Raw genomic sequence first — 20,854 nt, forward strand, 5'->3', positions numbered from 1 at the left:
ATTCTAGGCAGAATAAAGCCTGTGAATAACCACGGATCTGTTGTAATTACTTAAAATTGCCTGCTTTTAATCATTTTAAAGTTTTAAATTATGGTCTAAAATAGATCCGTCACCATGATCACATGATAAGATGATTGATTATCAAATTGAGAGACTGAGGAAAATATCTATCGATCTCCTGCCGAAGTATCTTACCGTCTCGTGCTTAAGAGTAATGCAGATTTTACGAAACAAGAAATAATCCGATGATAAAAGAATTACTGTCTCTTATCGACTTTGTTTCTTTCCAATGGAGACAGAACGAACAGCGAATTTTGTAGCTGAGAGGCATTTGACAAATATTAAGCCAAATTTTATTAACGTGACAATACCGATATGCATACGAAGGTAACAAACAGCAAAGGATTCACTAACATGGAGTGCATAGAAAGCAGGACAAAGACATAGAATGTATACATTTTAATCTCGACATTATAGTGGCTTCATTAGCATGTAACTAATGAATAGCCAGCGCTTTCCAGAAACGTAATTAAAACGCCTATTTGTCCGTCCATTGATTGTGAATGGTTGATTACAATTCTGCATGCGACGAGCTTATGTGATGGATTGTTGTTGTTTTTTCCCCGTAAACCGTCATAGGTGGAAGGGGGCACATTGATGCTATTTCAATTTCGATTTAGGTTGTTATAGCTTTATCATTAGCCTTTCGACCAAAGCCCGAAATAGGCCTACATTACTTCTCGCAATTATTTCGGATATGCACCAAATTACTATTTTCAATAAAGTGGACATTTTGAGATAAAATTCACTTTTTGGCAGTTTTAAGGCAATGCGAAGCGCCTGTTAAAATTTCTCCGTCCGTCTGTCCGTTTGCATGAAATAACTATGAGAGGGATAAGCTGATTTTTATGAACCTTGAAACTGGATAACGTTCCCTAAAATTGTGCAGTAATTTAAATTTTCATTTGAATCGGACAATTTTAACGCCCACTTTACAGAAGAAAATAATTATTTCCAGGCACGTTGGCAACCCTGCGGAACGCCTGTTAGATTCCGTTCGGCTGTACACATGTAACCACTCGTGAACGGTTATCTGAGTTTTTGTCAGTGTAATTACAGACATTTGTCTTGGTTGACTTGATGGTTGCTGAGAGATGGGGAATCCTCCAAGGCAGCCACTCGAGAACGGTTATGTGAGTTTTTGTCAGTGTAATTACAGACGACATTTGTCTTGGTTGACTTGATGGTTGCTGAGAGAGGGGGGAATACTCCAAGTCAGCCACTCGAGAACGGTTATCTGAGTTTTTGTCAGTGCAATTACAGACGACATTTGTCTTGGTTGACTTGATGGTTGCTGAGAGAGGGGGGAATACTCCAAGTCAGCCACTCGAGAACGGTTATCTGAGTTTTTGTCAGTGCAATTACAGACGACATTTGTCTTGGTTGACTTGATGGTTGCTGAGAGATGGGGAATCCTCCAAGTCAGCCACTCGAGAACGGTTATGTGAGTTTTTGTCAGTGTAATTACAGACGACATTTGTCTTGGTTGACTTGATGGTTGCTGAGAGATGGGGAATCCTCCAAGTCAGCCACTCGAGGACGGTTATCTGAGTTCTTGTCAGTGTAATTACAGACGACATTTGTCTTGGTTGACTTGATGGTTGCTGAGAGATGGGGAATCCTCCAAGCCAGCCACTCGAGAACGGTTATCTGAGTTCTTTTCAGTGTAATTACAGACGACATTTGTATTGGTTGACTTGATGGTTGCTCAGAGATGGGGAATCCTCCAAGTCAGCCACTCGAGAACGGTTATCCGAGTTTTTGTCAGTGTAATCACAGACGACATTTGTCTTGGTTGACTTGATGGTTGCTGACAGATGGGGAATCCTCCAAGTCAGCCACTCGAGAACGGTTATCTGAGTTTTTGTCAGTGTAATTACAGACGACATTTGTCTTGGTTGACTTGATGGTTGCTGAGAGAGGGGGGAATCCTCCAAGTCAGCAATGGGCGAACAGCTACGTCATCCATTGAATTGCGTTGAACATTTTATGTTCTTCTGTTATTAGATTTTTATCTGAAGATGAGTACCAGACATCAGGGCTGTTGTTTGTTTCATACAGTTATTTGGTGTAACATTTTGCTATGATCTAATGGTAAATGTACTGGTTCCTACAGTTCTGTATAAAAATCAAGGTTCCTGTCCGTTACAGTGGGTGGAATACCTACATTTTTGAACAGACTTTGTTTTTGTCAAGCGCTTTAAGAACTATTAAACTGTAGGTAGGGCTTGAAAGAGCCGAAGGATTAAAAGTTCTTTCTAGAAAGACTTGATTTTCTTTCTAAACCGATAAAGCTTTAAAGGAATGTCTTCTTTTTTTTTTGTCAATGTGAACGGAAAATCAAAGTTGAATCATGTTTGCATAACGTTCCTTTAGGCAAGCTGCATACAGGTCTTCGATATTAATTTTTCTTTCTTCTTATTCTTCTCTTATATTGACTATCCGACTTCATTTTGACTCATGTGAGAGAAGACAATCATGGCTAAGTCGTAAAGTGAAAAGTGCATCTGGGTTTGAGTCACATCGAACTTGTGACGTCATTATAGTCTCTCAAAGGAACGAATATGCTGTCGCAGTGACATGTAGAGTTAATATACCACGATTTTCTACCAAAGGATTATCTTTATTATAAAAGGAACAGAATTGTAAGAGATAAGTCTACCAAACTTGAGATATAATTAACTATTCTGATTTTACAATATTATTTCACAGTTATGTCCAACACTTTGAAGCCAAAGCTTGTCTACATAATATTTAAGAATTCAGTCCGTACCGCTAAGAAAACAGAAAGCTTCACCATTACAAAGATCAACTGGCTAAATCCTGTTTAAGGAAGTAATATAATTTTAAGGCGATAATCATGTGAGACACAAATACAAAATGAAGAAATGTTGATCGTTGAAGTAGGTGGGGCCTATAATTACCATTGGACTTTTATCTGCTGTCTTTTGTGGTGTGTAATGTAGTGGGTTTTCTTGCGAGGAGTTAGGGGAGGGCTTAATTAACCTCTTTTAGACCTGGGGCTACATTAATCCCCTCTTATTGACCCTTGGGCTGCAGGACAGTTTATTGTAACGTCGTGGCATATTATTAAAACGCTGCTAAATTAGTCTCTTTGATGCAATACGATTCACATATTACTCAACGTTTTGTGAAAAATCAGCCATTAGTGAGATACTTGACACTGTGATAATTACGAAAATATCTGTTGCTGAATCCCTGATTTAACTAACGTTCCTTGTTAAACGGAACAGATTATCAAATAGTGTTGCTGCCAAATACTGACGAAACCGACAAACATGTTTTGTGATAACTATTTTTACTAATCACTTCTTTATTCTGTTTACTTTCCCAGGCACTAAGAACCTTAGGGCTTATTCGTTTTATTACTTATAATTTTTCCTCTCTAGACAGCCTTGTTGTTTTATATAATGCTTTAATTAGGTCAAAGCTTGAGTATGCCTCGGTCGTTTGGAATAATCTTACACAGACAGATTCTAATAAATTAGAAAATATTCAAAGGAAATTTGCCAGTTTATGCAATTACCGATTTTTCCAGTTTAATATCCCCCGAAAATATGAACTGATCCTATCTACTTTAAATTTTAGAACACTTTATTCCAGACGACGACATCTCGATGCGTTATTTCTTATTAATGTATTTAAGGGCAAAATAAATTGCCATTCCATCTTGGACACTGTTGGTTTACGTGTGCCGGCGAGGCAAATAAGAGAATTTTCTACTTTTAGTGTGAACAGTGCACTAAGGCATAGTCCTTCAGCGAGGTGCGTCATCACTGCAAATGACGTATGTAAATCTTTGGACGTATTTAGCATAAACATTGTCTCCCTTGAGCGAACGTTCTCAACAAGGGAAATGATCTAGCTTCGTTATCTGTTTTTTTTTTGTATTTCCTTAACGATGTACAATTATTTTAGTGTTCCCTAGGTGGATTATTTGTTTTTATTTATATTTCTTCATTTTTTGCTCTGTGTTAATATTGTTTCTATTTTGGGTTTGCCTGTACTTGGCAGTTATATTTAATACTGTACATGTATAAGTTTAGTTAATCCGTTTGTGTAATATTATCCAATATTATTTCACTATTATTGTATATATTATCAGTGTTTGCCTGTTATTGGCTTCTTGCTGTTGGCAAACACGTAAATAAATTAATTGAATTGAATTTACTGTGAGGAATTTGTGAAGAATGTTGCGTGTTTAGAATTAATTTCGAGGCTAAATAGTTCGGTTTGCCGCCAGGTCGTTGTAACCTTAACAGAATAATCTTCCGGTTGCTTGGTTTCTTCGTACGTTGGCGTTGGGAACAATGGCGTCTGTCCCTTCCCCATGCAAGGAAAAACGAATGTGTTGAAATCGAGCGTGTACACGTTAGCTATACGTACCCTGGGAAATTCGCCTCATTTCGTCACTAAAGATGTGTGTGTCACACCGCAGGGTTTCAACACGTTACACTGATCCGACATGCCACGCCCACCCCCTCAACCACTCCCACTGCACTGTACAGTCTACTAAACCATCCGGGTCCTGATAACAGACTGTTTCTGAGATTTCAATTGTTCAGCAAGCATCTCTGAAACGTCGGTAATCTTCTACCAGACTATACGATGCGACAACCCATCTTTCATGAGACTATTTTATATGTGATAATAACTCCAAGTAGCCACGGTGGTCTAGCGGTTAGAATGCTGGCCTTGTAATCCTGGGGTCTCGGGTTCGATTCCCGGCGGTGCCCGAATTTATAACTTGTGTTGGGCAAGGCCGTGGTCTAGGCAACACGGAGTTTTCCTCCGGGGGCTTCCCCGGTTTAACCGTGGCATCCCAACAATTACTCCATTCACACACAGAAGAAGGCAATGGCAAACCACTTTTGGATCATCTGCCAAGAACGTATATGAACAGGTCCCAGTCCGAGAAAAGGATGGAAGGATCCTGTTCACATGGACCTGTCCTCAGACAGAACACTAAATAATAATAAGATGAGGTGGTCTAGCGGTTAGAACGCTGGCCTTGTAATCCTGGGGTCTCGGGTTCGATTCCCGGCGGTGCCCGAATTTATAACTTGTGTTGGGCAAGGCCGTGGTCTAGGCAACACGGAGTTTTCCTCCGTGGCATCCCAACAGTTATTCCATTCACACACAGAAGAAGGCAATGGCAAACCACTTCTGGATCATCTGCCAAGAACGTATATGAACAGGTCCCAGTCCGAGAAAAGGATGGAAGGATCCTGTTCATATGGACCTGTCGTCAGACAGAACACTAAATAAAAAAAATAACTCGAAGTCATCTGTGGCTGTACAATGATTGGCAGGAATCATGCACAGAAATGTGTCAATAAATGACAGTTGGCCGTTTGAAATTCTGGTTTTCATCACCGTTGACCACGTAGATAGAAACATTCGAATGAAATAGTTGTCGCAAGTTGTTGTTAGAATTTCTTAGGTCGAGGTGTTGTGACAGCGTCTGAAAGTCCTCTGTAATAAATGCTAATTGTAATTAGCCGAGGGAGTTGTTTTCCTTTGGGTTTACAAGATGTCAACACGTTCGTAAATATGAAAGCGAATGTCAGCTAGTGTGAATAGTATCTTGACAAATTTGCTTTTGGAGATGTGTCGATCTTCAGTTGCGCTGGTTGTCAGTACTGCGAAGTCACGATATCTCTGACCTTGATTCTGAATAACACCTTCGTTTTATTTAATGACGCAGTGTTGACTACAGCGCTCATTAGCTTCGGAAGTGATGAGCTGGCATGACGATACATATGTAGTCAAGCCAGCACAGGAAATGACGAGGACCGCATTCCCCTGGAGGGGTTGAGTAGAACCACGAAAACATTGCCTCGGAAGAGACTTGAATCGCGTACATGCCAAGTAGCCTGAGCTAATAAACACAGTGAATGTTAGCCTCGTTGTTTGCGAGTGTATTTTCCTATTACGGTTTGCGAAAATGCAAAAATACTTAATACATTTTATATATATATATTTTGTACAGTCTATACACAAACGTTTGAAGTTTATTGGTGTTGTAAAAATTATATAATATTAAAACATTTTATTGTGTAAAATATTATATTAGCGCTCTTAATCGTAAATACGATTTTACATTATATTTTTTTAGCGCTTTTATTAAAACGACATGTTTCGACGGGTAATACCGTCGTCTTCAGGTTTTTATCAATTTAAAATATTTTAAAAGCTATTAGATATTTGATGCAATATATTATAATGATCCGTAGTTCTGTTTGTAGCTTTCCATTTTCATGGTAAGTTGTTTATTGTAGTCAGACGTTACATTTATCTGTGGAATTAATGTTTAATTATTTTCTTGGAATGAGTAATATTTTACACAATAAAATGTTTTAATATTATATAATTTTTACAACACCAATAAACTTCAAACGTTTGTGTATAGACTGTAAACAAAATAAATATATTTAATCAAACACAAACATGACGCATATAAGATACAAATTTAATACATTTTCTTTGAAGGTGGAATGAAGTTAAATATGCGTCTGTAATCTTATAAATAATCAGGGTAAACAGTCGAAGTGGATTCATTTCCTTGTAATGTCAAAATGGTCACAAATTATTATGCTATTAGGATGTATAATAGCACCCTTATAGGAATTACGTGTAGATAAGGCGAGATATCGACTGTGTGCTGAGTTGGCTTTCCCGTCAGCAGCCAAGCGAACTCAGTGTTCAGCCTGGGACGTGTCACACAGACACTGCACATTACGTCTTTATGGCGATGTTCTGTTCTTTTAAGAGGGCATACTCTACAGGCAATGTACCGAGTCCAGTACTGCGTAAAATGCCTAGGGATCGTAAGGCAGATTATGGAATTATTTTGGTTTTGAATTTCGTCTGGCTTTCTACATAATGCACGACGTGATGCCTACAGTGTCGAACGCAGGCGTAACAAGTTTAAACAACTCTGTGTTTGTTTTACTCACGTTATCTGTTGGAACTCCTCACTCAGTTTAGATGGATTTAATCAATAAATCAATCATTTATTAAGCTGAGTTATAGATCGGTATGAAATTATGTTGAGCTGTACATGGATGCAGCGACTGAGGAATTCCACTGTAAAGTACCGACAACCAGCAGCTTATCTCCGTGATATGGAGACAGATATATTGCGTTTTGTTGGCAGTTACTGGCATGTGGTGACAGAAGAATAATTAATTGTCTAGGACGGGGTGGGTGTGGTGGTCTTTGTCTGACGCCTTCCTAGCATGGAGCTCTGCGGGAGGCATCAAGTCATTGACACGCATATGCAAGTTCACTGGTGCAAATGTTCAGGCTTTATGTAGCTCTTCGGGGCAGTAACGCCGCGCGAGGTTGTAGATAGGCAACCAGGGTTTCGGAGAAGACAGCCCTGAAGATGAAGGTAATATGTTCCTATGTAAGATTTGAGGTTTTCACAGCGGTGAGTATGAAGATTTCTGTCTTCTGGGTTGTTGCGCTGTGTAGTCTGGTCGATGTTTACCAACGTTTCGGAGGTCATACTGCCTCCGTCATCAGGGCGATGAAGATTTCTGTCTTCTGGGTTGTTGCGCTGTGTAGTCTGGTCGATGTTTACCAACGTTTCGGAGGTCATACTGCCTCCGTCATCAGGGCGATGAGTATGAAGATTTCTGTCTTCTGGGTTGTTGCGCCGTGTAGTCTGGTCGATGTTAACCAACGTTTCAGAGGTCATACTGCCTCCGTCATCAGGGCGATGAAGATTTCTGTCTTCTGGGTTGTTGCGCCGTGTAGTCTGGTCGATGTTTACCAACGTTTCAGAGGTCATACTGCCTCCGTCATCAGGGCGATGAAGATTTCTGTCTTCTGGGTTGTTGCGCTGTGTAGTCTGGTCGATGTTTACCAACGTTTCAGAGGTCATACTGCCTCCGTCATCAGGGCGATGAAGATTTCTGTCTTCTGGGTTGTTGCGCTGTATAGTCTGGTCGATGTTTACCAACGTTTCGGAGGTCATACTGCCTCCGTCATCAGGGCGATGAAGATTTCTGTCTTCTGGGTTGTTGCGCCGTGTAGTCTGGTCGATGTTTACCAACGTTTCAGAGGTCATACTGCCTCCGTCATCAGGGCGATGAAGATTTCTGTCTTCTGGGTTGTTGCGCTGTGTAGTCTGGTCGATGTTTACCAACGTTTCAGAGGTCATACTGCCTCCGTCATCAGGGCGATGAAGATTTCTGTCTTCTGGGTTGTTGCGCTGTATAGTCTGGTCGATGTTTACCAACGTTTCAGAGGTCATACTGCCTCCGTCATCAGGGCGATGAAGATTTCTGTCTTCTGGGTTGTTGCGCTGTGTAGTATGGTAGATGTTTACCAACGTTTCAGAGGTCATACTGCCTCCATCATCAGGGCGATGAAGATTTCTGTCTTCTGGGTTGTTGCGCGATTCATCATACCGACAGTGGTACGAAATATAGATATATGTTTTTAAGTAAGAGTGTATAACGGTTGTGCGGGACTGCATACCATAAATTCAAAAGGATTCAATATTCACCCTGATACGTGAATGTGTTTTTAACTTAAGCAGTTCAGAAAATCATCGTTGAATGAGCCAAGAATGAATAAGGGATGGGAGATTTGTATCAAGCCTGTGGTCCAAAAATGGTCGAGGACATTTGAAACATCGGCAAACAGACTGCACGCAACTGAGTCTAAATGCCATTTCGTATGTAGCTGGAAGGAAATGGTAGCTCCCATATATCCTTGGTTCATGACAGGTGCAAGAGAAAGAATTGGACAGTGATATAAACGCGCTGAAGCCTGGTGGGTTTTCTTTGTAAATGCATACAAAGCTGGCCTTAGAATTGCGGTTTTGATGCCAAGTATATCAAGATGCTGACAGAATGAATGATTTCCTAAGGACAAGCGGCCGTCAGGAAATTCTGCTAGTAACTCTTGAGATATGAAACTAGAAGTAAGTATTACTTTCAGCATAACTGGTTATAAAGTTGAAATGGATTAAGTATGCTCAAGACGGGGGCTGTTTTGAGCACGGTGATGAACCTTCAGGATCCGTAAGAGACGAGGCATTTTTTGACTACTTCAGCAACTATCAGATTCTTAGGAAGTACCCTGCTCAGTGGAGTTGGTCACAGCTGCTTAAAGTTAAGCAAGATATATTAGGGAGAACTGGGATTGTATAAAACAGACAAAACGTTGGGAATCGATATCATGAATTCTGTATCGATATAGGAATTCTTATGTTCGTATGTTCTCTTATTTCTTAACACGTCTTACCGTATGTTACTAAGTAGATGAGTAGTCTTGCCATTTTTGTATTTTTAAGAAAATAGAAAGCTGCTTTAAAATTATGTTACGTATGAAACTCTTGCTAAATTACTCCCAGCATATTAAAGTAAGAGTATCAGGTAATCTCCAGCTGCAACGGAGAATTTTACTTATAGTTCAACATTAATTATTAGTTGGTGGAAATTATGGTGGATAAGCAGAAACTAGGCAACGGTAGATAGAGGGACGGACGGACGGACAGACGCGCTTATAACGCAACGTTACTAAAACCATTAAGTGCGGAAGGTAGGATGTATGTTATGGATGAACATTTTGTGTTACAGCGGGTGAAGAACTCGGCGAATTATTTAACATTGCTTCGTAGTTTTAGTGCGTTAGTCGTAAGCGAAAGGTTTTTCATTTTAGAGGAGGAGTAGGTTATCCAGAAACGCGTTTTTGTGCGCGCATTGGACCAAATGATTTATATAATTTACAACAAACAGTAAAATGTAATACAGTTTATACGTTAGATAATTACGTTGTATCCAAAAGACGAACCAGGACAAGTAAAGTCATTGTAATGACTGTTTGTGGGGTTGATGATCGGGGTTTTATTCCCGGCAGGCCCTGAGCGCGGAGGTGATCACACTTCTTAGTAATGCCAAAGATAAGAATGCTTACATACTAACATCCTCTTCCCCACACGTTCTTAAGGCGAGATGCTTCTACACAGAGAATTATTTACATTTGTAAGCGTTCTTTACGCTCTAGCGTGAGCGGACACCTGATTGTTCAATCTCTCTTGTGTTTATCTTTGCTTAATTACGGAAGGTGCTAAGCGTTAACACGAAAACATCTATTTTGCTGCGTTGTATAGAAGCACGTGTACATATCAGGCCATACATGGAGACTGTTGTTTCACTGCATTGTTTTCACTTGCCATGGTTAAACATTTATTAATAACTAGCGGAAAGCGCTACTTTCGGAGCTCCTTTCGTCTATCAATTTCTGTTGATATTTAATACTTCGTTTTTCAGTGTTTTTTTCCCCTTGTGTTAAATAGTTCTGATGTTTTAGTTCTTTACGTCGCTGTTGAGAGGCCAACTGTTCTTGGTCAGTCAACTTTCTACGTCCAGCCCCACCCTTGCAAATCTTCGTCTTAAAATCGATCATAAAGTCAGTTTTCGTAATCGTAATATATCTTATGAGTATTACAACAGTGGCGAGTAAACAAATGTTTGTTTGGTGACGTCATTTTTGACTACAAATAGGTTGGCGACGACGAAAAATTACAATTTTTTATAACATAAAAATATATATACGCTTGCTTATATACAAGAATTAATTGCAAAAAATGTAGGATGAATATCCGTAAGTTATTTTATAGGAACGAAAGTTTAAATTAGGTGATGATGTACGACAAAAATTGAAATCTTTACTTATCCTTTAATTAACTGAACAATGTAAATCGGTTTAATGCAGTGCGATCTCAAATATGATTTTATATCGAGGTTGTAATAAGTAACTGTGCCGTGTTATAGTATATGTACGTAGTAGGATATGGGAGATTGATCATCAGCTAGCATTTGGCTTTTACAACTAAACCTTCTGCGCACGAAAACCTATCTGGAGAGCCGGTGTCATTTAAATTCAAAGTTGGACACGGCAGAACATCAAAGTAATGATCCACTGCGCTGTTTTTCACTTGAGAGTACAAATCGGAACTATCATACGAGGCGTGCACAGAAGACAGGAGTATCGTTTATGGAAAATGTTTGACGTATACGAAATAAAAACTGTAATTTGTCATTCTCTGTATCTGGCAAAGAGCGTATAGCAGTGACATACCATCACCCTTTTCGAGCTGAAATATGACGACATAAAATTGTCGAAGGAAAGCTATCTGAGGCGCTAAGACGTGGCGTGTTAGCCACAGAATTAGAAGGCAATTAGACACCGTCAAATTCAAGATGATTAATGATCGTGTCGCTCAAGTCAGGCACATTTTTCTTTCAGCTGACTGTTTTGCGTGCGGAAGATAAGAATTTCGCGTGGTTAACAGAAAAAATCATTACAATATTTTTTCGAATCACAAACTTCAAATGGTACCTCGTGCTTAATGATTTGGTCTAAGGCGACATGTCTCATTTGTGTGGGTTGTGTAATGCGCGAAGGTTCTGTTTTGTGACAGTTGCATTACGAAGAGCCTAATGGTTTATGTTAATGAAATATTATTAGGGTAATTAAAGGAAATATATTAGTGACAGGACACGTGGATACATTTAAACATACAAAATCTTCAAATATATAAATCAAAGATAATGATTACTAAAGAAAGTGATACATGAAGTTACCACAGGGATTTTAAGGGTTTATGACGTCATGGTATTCGGTAGCATCATATAATTTCGACTCCAATTTCACACGAACCCCATATTTAGGCTCGGAAGGAAAATATGAAGAAATTTAATTCTGATACGTTTTTGTAAAATCAAACCTACATCAGTCAGGAATGCCACTGTGTCTAAACGCCTTTTTAAATTGTTATAAATATTACTGTTATTATTATTTAGTGTTCTGTCTGACGACAGGTCCATATGAACAGGATCCTTCCATCCTTTTCTCGGACTGGGACCTGTTCATATACGTTCTTGGCAGATGATCCAGAAGTGGTTTGCCATTGCCTTCTTCTGTGTGTGAATGGAGTAATTGAAACCGGGGAAGCCCCCGGAGGAAAACTCCGTGATGCCTAGACCACGGCCTTGCCCAACACAAGTTATAAATTCGGGCACCGCCGGGAATCGAACCCGAGACCCCATGATTACAAGGCCAGCGTTCTAACCGCTAGACCACCTCATCTTATTATTATTTAGTGTTCTGTCTGACGACAGGTCCATATGAACAGGATCCTTCCATCCTTTTTCTCGGACTGGGACCTGTTCATATACGTTCTTGGCAGATGATCCAGAAGTGGTTTGCCATTGCCTTCTTCTGCGTGTGAATGGAGTAATTGTTGGGATGACACGGAGAAACCGGGGAAGCCCCCGGAGGAAAACTCCGTGTTGCCTAGACCACGGCCTTGCCCAACACAAGTTATAAATAAATTCTGGCACCGCCGGGAATCGAACCCGAGATCCCAGGATTACAGGATGTTACTGTATGAAATAATAATACTGTAAAAAAGATAATAAATATATACTTCATGAATTGTGAGATTACAGCGAAAGTTTCAATTGGAAGCTATAGAAGTGTGTTGTTCTCCGGCTCACACACGAGGGCGGTAGCTGGTCGTCGACGTCGAGTCCTCCTCGTAGGTCGTGCCAAACGTCAGGCTAAACGCTGACATGCCATATTATTTGAAACAAGTATGGTCGGTCATGTTGTGCTTCAAAAATAATCATAAGCTATCGTGTCGTGCAATTTCGAAGCCTACTGCTTCTGACATTTACATAGACTGTTTCTAAAATCAATATTCGACAAAGAGTGACGTTAGTTCACTAACTTGCATGCATAGATTTTGCGGTACATTCTCTGCGTTCAGTAACTGACATTGAAAAAGATAACAAATTTATTTGTTCTGAACTTTTTAAAATCGCCCTCATGATGGAGGCAGAAAGGACCTCCGAAACGTCAGTAAACTTCTACCAGACAACCCAGAAGACAATCATCTTCGTCTAGGGATAATTTTTCCAAACAGCACTTTTCAGTTGATGTTTTTAATTTATGAGGTGATAAATTCCTCAATATATTATTTTGTTTTCTAACTGTAATATTCATTTAGTCTTTATAAAATTATTATTTAATTTACAGGCCGATTATAAAAAACCACTACAAACATTTCACCCACGCAAGATCACGCTATACGCGACATACATTTACGAAACAACGTTGAATGTGATAACAAAGTACAATTGATCTAGAAGAGGATAACTTTCCGATATTTAATGGACATCTGACGAAGAATTGCATTTAGAATATTACATTTGAATTTATATCGATTATACACCTGAAGATGGTTCATTGAAAACCGAAACATGTCGTGAAAATGATGCTCTAATTGTAAATCGAACATTTCGATAGAAAGAGCATCATTTTAATATATATTTTAAAATATTTTAAATATTAAATGTTAATTATAGTAATAATATTGTAATATTTAATAAAACATTTTATTGTGATTAGACGGTTAAAATAAACAATTAAACAAGTTTTTAATTTAGACAATTTAGTTGTTTTAGGCAAAACTCAATTTTTAAATATTAATGAGATTATTTTAATGTCCAAATCAAAGATTCCAGTCTAATGCAGTAAGACGTTGTTTAATTTCTCTCACTGCTCCACGTATCATCCATCCCCTGCATTCTCCACTTCCTGTCTTCAGTATACATTTACCAGAAGGACAAGCGGGCACTGCCTGGGAACCCGCATGGCCGAAAATGTACGAGTTTTCCCTGTTAGATGTAGCGTCTGCGGCAACTCTTCTTTTCTCTGTGCTTCAGAATTTTAAAAGTGACACTTATCTACCATTTCATGTACTAGGATCTTAGGTTTCTGCTGTAGGTAAACCACACGGTTGTAGTAATCGGTCTTTGTCTGATTCCTTAGATTCTTGTCACGTTTTAGTGTGGGTTCATGAATACAGCGATGACTAGGAATATGAAGTGTTTAGAGAGGAAATGACAATCCTGCATTGCTGCGTGGTTTTACATCTCCACTCCTTCGTGCGTCTGCATAGCGTGGAGATTAATCAGTGGGTACAACTTTAAATTTACCATGGGCCTATTAATTTGTTTTGTTTAAATTAATCTAAGGTCAAAATAATTTCTAAGTTTATCTCTGTGTGATTGTTTTCTACATATTTCTTTATCAAATTGTAATGGACCAAGATTCGACGAAGAGACCTTTATAATATTAACGTCGAATGAAATTTTTAAATTGTTCAAAGGTATATACTATAAAATTATCTGGTGTTTTTTTTTTTTGTAATATTTAGTGTTTTGAAGCAAAAATATCTGCGTAGGAACAAAGATTGGAATTCTATAAGCTAAAATTATCTTTCTTATGTGCCACCTAGCGTATCCTAGCGAACATAAAAATTTTCGTGTTATTTGTTGATGATTGTAGACGTACAGTTCATGTAACGCATAACTTAAAAATATGCTATCTGTTTCGCCAACATGTGTTCACAAAATCACGAAGTTTCTCGTGTTCTGTGCCGCACGACTTCATGCAGAAATTTGGTAAGTTGTAAACTGTAGCGTCGCAAAACGAGCTTCAGGTCGACGTGACCGGATTCCTTTGCTCGCCAACTCGGTGAAAGCCTAAATGCAGACTGCGATGCGGGCAACATAAGACAGGCTTGTAGGGCGCAACTCGACGAGTTTATTGCAGAAATGAAATCTCTAGTCTCTGAACCACGGCTCGCGTTGCAGTGATTTGCTGACACGTTTTTTTTAAACGCCATTGGCCTTTTAAAATAAAAAGAATTCTTGAACATATTTTTACTGTGCCTACATTTATACAACCATTCATTTATCAGTTTATTCGTCCACTCATGTGTATCGATCCAAAACATTATCAATATATTCATCCGTCCATTCAGACCCAGCCCCGAGGATGGAGACAGTATGCTCCTCCGAAAATCTACCTCCGGATCTACACGGCAGCAGACGATTATCATCCTCACTGCCATGAAAACCTCAAGTTTCTTACAGTAAAGATTTATTTATTGTTTGAAGGTTGTCTTCTGAGTTGTAACGTTGTGTAGTGTAGTAGACGTTTACCAATGTTGCTGCTTCCATCATCAGGGCGGTCGCTTTGATGATGGAGGCTGTAAGCGTCTATGAAACGTCGGTGAGAACCTAATATCCTACTTATTTACCGACGTTGCTTTTAGGACAGGACGAATTTGGCGAAAGCCCACCTGAGGGGACTTAACCCCTTGTTGTAAATGGACGGATTTGAAACAACACAGTGGTTAACATGGACACGTATCTTGTCGTTCGAAGAGCATGCTTTCAGATGGTGCTAATGTGGTCTAATATGCTGTATACATAAAGTTTGGCACACTTTCAGTATCACTGACGGAAACATCGGTGTTTGTAATTTTGTCAACTTTAACAGTTCCTCAGGAAAAAGACTGGCTATAATACATGTATTTGGTCTTTCTAAAGTTTTTAATGAACATATTTTCATGTAATTGTTATAAACATGTTGTTAAAAGATTATTCTATACTAATACTTTTCAGTTTTTAACCTTTAGTTATATCAAAATGCCGATCGTTCGAAAGTCTGAGGTGAGAGTGACATATAGTTGTTTGCTGTGGAGGTGGGAATATTTGTATGGTAATTATGTTAGAGAAAACTCAGGATTTGTTAAAACAATTAGTACATAATGGAAGAAGACAGTGTGGAGGCCGCGCGAAGTTTGTACTTGGGACAGTGAATTAATGAAAAATTGTAGCTAGTTATGTGGAATTATGTGTTTAGATCATAAACATAACATACAAACAATTTCCTTATGAAAGTCGTTTACACATTGGCTGTTGCGAATATGGCGATGGTGCGAACTTTGAAGTTATACGTGACACGTGTAACGTAGTATAAATTAATAATAATGGGAATTATACACAGAAACTGATCGACTAGGTCTGAACTGTGTACTTATCTTCTATCTATGCCGTATAATCCGCAATGTTGGTTGGTGATTATATGCTGTTAAGGGATTTTGTGCCTTATGGAAGATAATATTTATGGCCGTGTATGTTTACTGCTTTAGATTTTCCTGTATTTCTTGACGGGCAATTTTCTAGTTAATAAGACACCATAAGCTCGTTCTGAAATTTTTTGTTGTAATGTGGGATTAACTGCAGCTTTTGGGTGCAAAATGAGACCTTGTAGAGAGAGGTGTCTGAAGCTGTCCGTCTCTCCACTGATTTTTTACACTTCGATACAATAATAATTTAGCCATCTGCTCGAATTTGTTATAAATCAACGTACAGGTCTTACAGAGGCAGAAACGCCTATGACATTTCTTTAAATTCTTCCTCTCAGCAGAATTAATACAGCGGACCTTTGAACCTGACGTGCAGGTCGGAACATTCGACAGAGATTTATTTACATTTTCACAAATGCACGTTCTGAAAGAGGATTTAATATAGGCTTATGTTGAGGACGTTTCCTTATCCACACAAAAGTAGAAAAATATATTCACTGTCAGTTTCTTTTCTATTTTTGTTGGCCTCGTTCATTACTTGCAGACAAGTAAAGCTGTTTGGCTGTAATCACGGACAGTTGAGATATTGAAGTACGCTGGGCTCATAATAAGCTTGATGAATGAGTGACGTCAGTCAGACCGCAGTACGCATGCGCAATACTATTCCGCCTTCTCTCGCGCCAGTGTTTGTGACGGTTCTCATGCTCCGAGATTTTCGGCGAAAGAAAGTGACCTTGAAGCGTGCAATTTTGTTTCAGTTTTTATAATTATTAGTCAGCTCAGTGTACTTGGGCAAATAGATTGATTTTTCTTTCAGTGGCTTAAATCACATAATGAGGATTTAATATGTGCACTTCACGAAATATTGTTACGTGATCAAATCATGGGATGAGAAGGGTTGAACGCACATCATGCGACGAGGGTATGAGAAATACACACGATATTTCAAAATTGAAGCATAAATTAAAATACCCTGCAACCTTTAACATAAAAAACTAGCTGATTTATAATTCATAATTATATTACCATAACTTGCTCAGTTGATGTAGTTGAATGAAATAATCCAATGTGAACAGATTTTAATTATTTCTTTATCCTTTGTTACAGGTAAGCAGTCCTAACTTTGTATTTCCAGAGGTATTCAGATGTCTCCTACAACAAGTAAGTTCTAAGAGTAGCAAATGTAGCTCAGACTAATGCGTGTCAGCTTTGAAAATGCTCTGTTTTTCAACACGGTTTACAGTAAGGAAGAGCTCGAAACGTAATTATGAATTCGAACGGAAAATACATACAAGATACTGGTTGGAAATGTTGAAGGAAAAAGAGTACTTGAAAGACCAAGACCATATATACAGGTTCCCTGCCTGTACAACTGTTGTTATTTACCAGTTGCAAAAACAAAGTTTTTCTTCGTTATTCGATAAGGAATATCCTTTTTCTTTGTTTTCAACATTCACTCTGCCAGATTTTGTTATTTTAAATCACCGTGTAGATGCAGTCTTCAAGTCTTTTTAGAGCAGACGTCAGAATTTTTGTTACATTTTAATATTGACAGAGAAACCTGTAGGCAAATTACCCGCGAATCTTTAATAAAAGTTTTCATTTTTACCCGGATTTTAAGAGCGACACAGTAACTGTTACATGGGTATCAGACTGTAATTTTTTAAAATTAATTTCACAGGCATAGCCAAAGTAAATTTAATATGTTTAGAGCAAGAGGTGGGTGAATAATTTAGAACCACAAGTACGGAAGGCATTCTTTACAGCCGTGTAAATGGATATGCGTAGCTTGTTGAAGCCGTGAGATTCCTTTGTCGACACTGTAGAAGGAAAGTTTATAAAGAATTTATAAGAACGTGGAACATTATTGTATTTTTAATATTATATGAGATGTAATGAGAGTCTTGCTAATTACTATTTAAAACAGCTTAAACCATGGTTTAACGAAGAATGCTCAGAATTATTTTACAGAAGGAAATAGGGTAATTTGCAGTGGTTGCAGGATCCATGCCAGAAGAATAGTGGAAATGCAGACAACGTGAGATTTGAAGCTGTTATAAATTTCAGGACTGAGATGAATTTTCAAAGCAAGGAGGGTGAAATGGACGGGGCATGTAGCGCGCATAGAGTAGGTGAGAAATGCTTACAGAATTTTGGTTGGAAAGCCTGAAGATACTATTTGAAAGACTCAGCCTTAGATGGGGGGGATATTATTAAAATGGAGCTTACTGAAATATAATTTGAGAGTGTGGATTGGGTTAATGTGGCTTAGGACAGGTACCGTTGGCGGACTTTTATGATTGCGGTAATATACCTTGGGGTTCTATAAATTTATTGACTGAGTGCGCTTTTAGCCTCTCGAGAAGGGCTCTGCTCTTTAGAGTTGGTTGTTTAGATGAGAAGTAATGAATGTCCTGCTGTAATTAAATAAATTACATGGCGGAAATATTGTTCAGAGCACCAGCCGACAGACATTCTTCCGAAAAGTTATCCGTTGTAGTTTGCTTAAATTTTAACGAAAATTTTACTTCGTGAACATGTTTTAACCGTCCAACCGTGAAGTTGTAACCATTCAATATTCTCCTCGACAGAGAAGCCTTTCCGATTCCAATTTGTTCATCGTCGTAACGTTTTCATCCGACCAGCAACCTTTTAAATTAAGAACGCTGTCAGTAGTTTACAAACAGGTTAATAGAAGTGCTGTTTGCACAATACTGCTGTACATTCTAGCTACATGGACGACAGTGTGTGCTACGAGATATTTATGAACGCATCACCGCTCAACAGCCCGATATCAGCTCCCTTCCTCAAATTATTAACATTAAAAATTCTATATAGAAGTAATGAAGTAGAGAAGTTTTTAGTGTACGGTGTTAATAACACAGACAACTTCTTTCTTTCACTGTTCAGAACTGCCAACCGTAGTTCGTAAAAGGCGCACAAACTAAAGTTTTGTGGAGCATCTGATCAACAAATCGTGTAAAGATGAGATTTTCACGTCGGGGAGTATGAAAATGACTGTATTATTGAGTGTTTTAGGGTATTTACCTTGATGATGCAGGCAGTACGAACCTCTTATTATTATTATTTATTTATTTAGTGTTCTGTCTGAGGACAGGTCCATATGAACAGGATCCTTCCATCCTTTTCTCGGACTGGGACCTGTTCATATACGTTCTTGGCAGATGATCCAGAAGTGGTTTGCCATTGCCTTCTTCTGTGTGTGGATGGAGTAATTGTTGGGATGCCACGGAGGAAAACTCCGTGTTGCCTAGACCACGGCCTTGCCCAACACAAGTTATAAATTCGGGCACCGCCGGGAATCGAACCCGAGACCCCAGGATTACAAGGCCAGCGTTCTAACCGCTAGACCACCTCATATTATTATTTATTGTTCTGTCTGAAGACAGGTCCATATGAACAGGATCCTTCCATCCTTTTCTCGGACTGGGACCTGTTCATATACGTACGTTCTTGGCAGATGATCCAGAAGTGGTTCGCCATTGCCTTCTTCTGTGTGTGAATGGAGTAATTGTTGGGATGCCACGGAGGAAAACTCCATGTTGCCTAGACCACGGCCTTGCCCAACACAAGTTATAAATTCGGGCACCGCCGGGAATCGAACCCGAGACCCCAGGATTACAAGGCCAGCGTTCTAACCGCTAGACCACCGTGGCTACTACGAACCTCTTAAACGTCGGTAAATTTATAACAGACTACACGACGCAACACGACAGTAATTTTTGTGATGTCATTGAAATTTAGCATCTCGATTTGGAATTGAAACACGTATTTGAATGTAGTCATGCAAGGATGGCTGGAAGCTTGAAGTGAATATTTGGCGTCTTTTTAGCACGATAAAGCTGACATCTAATACATTTGACATTAGCACAGGGTTAATAAGTTGGTCGTGAGATCAGGCCGTTATAAACTGCGATATGTGGATTCGAATGAAATTTGTGTCCATTAAAATATAAAATGAGGTGCTTTTATTGGAAGCCATTCGGCGGTGCAAAATATGTAGCTGATGTTGTGTTTAATGGGTATACCCAGTAGCCATATTTTTCTTGTCTTGAAATTACATCGCCAATAACGTAATTTGAAACAGTTTAATGTGGCAGTAACAAATATTTTACGTTCCTAATCCGTGATCTGTTCATAGATGTTTCCGTGCTAATGCTTATGACGCAGTGACGAATTTATCAAGTCAGTTTTACATGGGAAATCGTGGAAAAGAAGTTTTGAAATTCAACGAGGAATGATTTATTTCGTATCTTAATCTTTACCCCATTGTTTCTTGGCTTTTTCCGTAACATATGTGTGCTTTCCTCTGTATTTTTCTCGGGTGATTTAACCTGTTGTTAAAAGAGCAATAAGACATATTAGACTTAAACCTAAAAGCTGCCTAATGGTAGCAGTACTTGTAAAATAGATAATACTTGTTCACTAGCAGTATTGCTGAGAGCCTATAGGCCTCTGTGAACGCAATTAAATTGAGTTTTATATAATACAATTGTGTAGGAATATATTAATTACAGTTTCGTAGATCATTTAAAATGCTCTTATGAAGTGTGTTGGTAGTTTTATTTTCTTCAGCGTAGGCTATTGATATTTTATACTGAACTGTGTGGCTCCACGTTTTTAATAAGTAAGAAATTTTAGATTAAAATTTGTGAAATTGATCATATTTCGTAATGGTAAATTTGGTTCTGTTTTCAATTGATATTTTCGTGTTTGTTAATATTCTGTTTTGTTATATTTAACCTATTTTTTTTTGCTTGGTAATGAAATCAGAGAAGGTTTTAT

The 20,854-nt window shown here is 38.6% G+C and overlaps 1 protein-coding gene and 1 long non-coding RNA gene across 4 annotated transcripts in view; one reads left to right on the forward strand and one right to left on the reverse strand.

Moving 5' to 3' along the window:
- LOC110834581 (extracellular serine/threonine protein CG31145) overlaps positions 1–20,854 on the forward strand; it is a 193,505-nt gene that overhangs the window by 37,883 nt on the left and 134,768 nt on the right. The window lies entirely within an intron of this gene.
- Positions 1–20,854, reverse strand: part of LOC110834582 (uncharacterized) — a 163,861-nt gene that overhangs the window by 608 nt on the left and 142,399 nt on the right. The window lies entirely within an intron of this gene.

Source organism: Zootermopsis nevadensis, unplaced genomic scaffold (assembly GCF_977971745.1).
Source record: "Zootermopsis nevadensis isolate Lab colony 2312 unplaced genomic scaffold, Znev_1.0 Znev_ptg000016l, whole genome shotgun sequence".
NCBI lineage: Eukaryota > Metazoa > Arthropoda > Insecta > Blattodea > Termopsidae > Zootermopsis > Zootermopsis nevadensis.